We start from the raw sequence: 5195 nt of genomic DNA, 5'->3' as shown, positions 1-5195 counted from the left end.
CAGGCCTGAGAATTATAGGGTCAATTTAATGCAAGTCTCTGGAACGTTTCCCATCCTCATAAGCTCTTGTGATGCTTCTGTTGGGGAAAAGCCTGTTCAGATGGGAGCAGAGAATGGTGCTGAGGGCAGAAGCTGTCACGAATCTTCAGTTCACTCACTCACCATGGGCTCTGGGATGGGTCGGGGCTCGCTTACATGTGGGTGTGTCAGGCATTCTGGGAATCCATGTCAAACAAAATCACTTCTCTACAACAGGAAGCTCTGAATCACGAGTCACTGACAAGTTGTTTAGTTTCCCCACCCTACTCCCTTGAACTCTCCCATCCCCACTCCCCAACTCATCCCAGGGATCAGTGCACCCTCTATGCAAGTGATGCCAGCTCTAGCCAGGAAGAGCTAGGTCTTAATACCTGCCACCCCTGGCACACTCTCCTGGGCTACTCTTAGTCACAAACCACAGAGTTCAGGGTCTTAAAGGTCTTCTTCAAGGCAGCACAATTATATCTAGAAGAACTGCAAAAAGCATTTGCCCCCAGAAATCCTGTGGCCCCATTGGATAACAATACTACCTATTCGAATGATGCCAGCAAGGACTCTCTTCTCACATTCCGGAAGCTAAGGAGGAAAAGTGTCAAAAAGATCACCCTGCAGACAAAAATATCACATTCCCACAAAATCTGAGCTGTAATGAGCTTATTCATAGAGTTATACTTAATTGGTCACCTTTCTAAGGTTGAATGACTTGCCAGTTTGCTCAGCGTAGGGCAGACTAGCTGCGTAAGATTGTGTGTGTTATTCAAGCAGAGAGTACCTGGTTTGGGGGGCTGAGAGCCAGCCCACACTGTATTTTCCAAGCCATGTGTTTTGGGGGCTGTGTCCTTCCATAGCCCAGGCCTTTTTCTAATCTGCATAAAGGTGTTACGTGAGCTATTGGTTGCTCTGGCCTAGGACTCCAAATCCGGAGGGGATAATGAGCATGTAAGGAAGAAGCACGGGTTCATATAATGCCTTGGGTCCTCTCCTCATCTTTACCTCCTGAAAAATGTTATCTTATTTCTCCAAAATAATGTCAGGTCGTTTATTCAGTAAACATGGATTATTCATCTTGTCTGTGCCAGACAGGATACTATGTTAGGAGGCTATATCAGAAAACATTTCCCAAGATAAATTCAGAAGGCAGATTAGGATAAATCATGGAGGAGATTTATGAACAAAATAACAATTTATAAAGGCAAAGCCGTTGGGGGAATAGTGCAGTAAGTGAGAGCTAGTAGCAACCAAGCTCTTATCATCCCTAGGCTTGAAGACTTGAGGGGAAGGAGTGATTACTGAAAGCTGGAATAAGAGAATGAGGGACAGCAATGTTACTCAGAGTGTGATTTGCACACCTGTGCAGGTCTTGCAGGTCTCTTCACACTGTTGTCAGTCTATGATAAGATATGTATGGCAATTGAAAGATGTTTAGAAATTTTCATAACAGTTCAACATTGCCATAACATCAAAGTGTGTGACTAGTGTCAGAAAATGTAGTTTGAAGTTTAGGTTTTGTGTAGGAATGTGTCCAGGTAAAGCAGCTTAAATGACAGGGAAACATTCTGGGACACTTATTCAGATTGAGAAGCTTGCACCAGGGCTGGATGCAGTGGCTCACGCCTGTAATCCCAACACTTTGGGAGGCTGGGAGGCTGAGGCAGGCAAATCGCTTGAGCCCAGGAGTTCGAAGACCAGCCTGGGCAACATGGCGAGACCCTGTTGCTACAAAATGAGCCAGGCATGGTGGCTTGTAGCTGTGGTCCCAGCTAGTAAGGAGGCTGAGGTGAGAGGATCACCTGAGCCCAGGAGGTCGAGGCTGCAGTGGACAACACAGTGAGATCCTGGGCAACAGAGCAAAAAAAAAAAAAAAAAAAAAAAAAAAAAAAAAAAAAACCTTGCACCAGAATGCAAGTAAATACACTGCTTTCCTTCTTGAAAAGTTGGGTTCCCTGTCCCACCTCCCATAACAACAAATGAATGAATGAATGAATGAATGTCAGCTAAACTTTCGGTGTGCTAGGTGACATAGTAAAAAGTGTTAATTCTATAAAGACTTGCTAATGTGTTCAGTTTGAGATTGTTTTCTTTACTCTGTAATAATATGGAATGCTGATTACAAACAATTGTAATTATATGCTGACATATGATGGTTACTTCAGGGAAAAGTTCTGTCAAAAAGATTTGAAGGATAGAGTGAATCTGTGCTTCTGCAGGATAGAAGACCAGTGTGGTCACACTTTTTTAGGCTGTAAATTAGACAGCCAGATCTGTTTTCTTGTTTGAGATCTTGAGTATTTTAATGATGTCAATACTTTCATGCAAGGAAGAAATACAAGCTTAGAAGAACAGAATTTTTACAAATTGGGGTAGCACATTTCATTTCTTAACAGTTATCAGCGAAGTTGGTGATAATTCTGATATTGCACATCTGTTAAAAGTTAACACCAAACATCTTACAAATCTGATAGAACATTCTCAATTTATTTTTCATCAAAAGGAGATTCACAAATAGGAAATGAATGGATCCAGAAGTATCACTTGATAGAATAAATTGATCATGCTGTCTTCTCATAAATGATCGTAGATAAATTTTGAAAACATAGCATCATTTGCCTGTTTTTGTTTGCTTGTTTGTTTGTTTGTTTGTTTTTTGAGATGGAGCCTTGCTCTGTCGCCCAGGTTGGAGTGCAATGGTACAATCTTGGCTCACTGCAACCTCCACCTCCCAGCTTCAAGTGATTCTCCTGCCTCAGCCTCCCGAGTAGCTGGGATTACAGGCACCCGCCATTATGCCCGGCTATTTTGCATTTTTTAGTAGAGACGGGGTTTCACCATGTTGGTCAGGCTGGTCTCGAACTCACGACCTCAGGTGATCCACCCACCTCGGCCTCCCAAAGGGCAGGGATTATAGGCATGAGCCACTGCGCCCGGCCCACCTCACTTTTATAGAGATACAAAAATAAAAACATACTTTTTAAAACTGATTTTTCTACTATAAGTGTGATTATTTTTCAATGTTGAAACCATTCGTATATACATCTTACTATGTGGGTATCAATGTTGTCAATCCAACCTAGATTAGGTAAATTAAAAAGCAATTTGTCACATCGAAAACTTAAAATATTGATATATGTATTGTTCTTTGAGAGTATTGTGGGCATTTAATGTAGGCAATTACTATATTGTCATCATTTTTTACTTAGATATGATTATAAACCTGTAAGAACTTAGCCATGTAGCAACAATTCTCTATGTTAATCACCTATATGCAGACTTTCAATGAGCAATATATGTAGGTTTTTGTAATTCTTTTTTTCCTGATTTTCTATTTTTGATATGACTTTATGACTTTAAATGTAGGAATAGAAATCTATCTTATATCTTGCAAGTTATTGCTTTTTAATTTTTCTAATAATTAATATTTTAATAATTCATGTTTCACTGTATTTTGTAAAAGCACTATGGTGCACTTCATTGGAGATAATATAAAACAAACCAGCTCTTCACCCCAGATAGTCTGAGGAATGCTCCTGTGAACTTCCATGAGGGATGCTGCTAGCCTACAGCCATCCCCTAGGGAGGGAGCCTCAGGAACAAATGCCCTGACTGCCCTCCCCTCCCTCCAGTCTCCCACTGGGGCTTTCTCTCATTGGCCTAAACCAATCAGAAGCCAGAGGGCCTAGGAACCCTATAGAAGCAGTCCTTACAAGTCAACCTCCAGGACAGAGGGCAGGATGGAGGACAGGAGAAGGTATATCTGGGAGGGCACAAGGATCAAAATAAAAGCCACAGTTTGTGTCCCAAGATGCCAATTATTTTGTGGAGTCATAGGCAGATAGACAATTAAAGGCAGTGTAATCAGTGACAGGACAGAAAGAAAACTGGGGTGCTATAGGAATATGTATCTAACCCAGGGCACATCTAATGCAGCCTGGGTGTTCAGGGTCAGGGGTGGAAGGGGATAAAATGGCTCCTTGGGAATGTGACGTCTGAACTGAGGAATGTGGGAAGAACAATAGGCCAGGAGACAGGCCGGTGGAGAGTGGGGATAAAGGTGACAGTCCAGGCAGGCACAGAAGCCAAATGACAACACAGAATGCAAGCAGGTAAGGCAGGACAGCTGGGCTTGCTCAGATCATGAGACATCTTATCCTCAGGCCAAGAGCTTGACTTTATCCTGCAATAAATCAGGTAGAAATTTCATGCTAATGAAGGAATGACTGAGAAGGTTTTGAGTAAAAAGGTTTTGATTTTAAAAGCCAGAGGAAAAACAGCAAGAAGCAACAAAGTTTAGATTCAGGAAGGAGCAGAGATGATTGTAGTGATAGCTAAGCCTTAGAAAGGGCTTACTCAATGCGCTGCCATACACTGTCCTAAGCTCTTAACATGTGTTAATTCATTTAATACTTCCAGTGATGCCCCCAAATAGATACTGTTATCATTCCCACTTTATTTTTTATTTTTATTTTATTTTATTTTTTTTGAGACGGAGTCTCGCTCTGTCGCCCAGGCTGGAGTGCAGTGGCCGGATCTCAGCTCACTGCAAGCTCCGCCTCCCGGGTTCACGCCATTCTCCTGCCTCAGCCTCCGGAGTAGCTGGGACTACAGGCGCCCACCACCTCGCCCGGCTAGTTTTTTGTATTTTTTAGTAGAGACGGGGTTTCACCATGTTAGCCAGGATGGTCTTGATCTTGTGACCTCGTGATGCGCCCGTCTCGGCCTCCCAAAGTGCTGGGATTACAGGCTTGAGCCACCGCGCCCGGCCTCATTCCCACTTTATAAATGGAGAAACTGAGGCACAGAGAGGTTGGGGAATAGCCCCAGTTCACACCGCCAGCAGTAAAAAGAGCCAGCATTTGAATCTAGGCAGTCTAGCTCCAGCATCTGTGCTCTTAACCCCATTCTAGGGCAGAAGAGCAAGCCGGAGTACATCTGATTCCTCACTGTTTGCTCTATGGAGAGTCCAGTGGGCATGGAAACCATGGCAACTCCCCTCTTCCAAATCAGCTATTCCTCAATGCCTTATTTGTATTAAGATGCCCAAACCTGTCATCTGTGCTGAATGTATTTTCCTCATTTCCATTTTGCTTCTTGGCTTATGCTATACTGGCAAGGACGCAAGAGACAGGAGACCTAGACCCTAGTCCCAGCCTGATTCTCTG

This window comes from Mandrillus leucophaeus, unplaced genomic scaffold (assembly GCF_000951045.1).
Source record: "Mandrillus leucophaeus isolate KB7577 unplaced genomic scaffold, Mleu.le_1.0 Scaffold241, whole genome shotgun sequence".
NCBI classification, from domain to species: Eukaryota; Metazoa; Chordata; class Mammalia; order Primates; family Cercopithecidae; genus Mandrillus; species Mandrillus leucophaeus.
Note: the sequence above shows the minus strand (reverse complement) of the source record.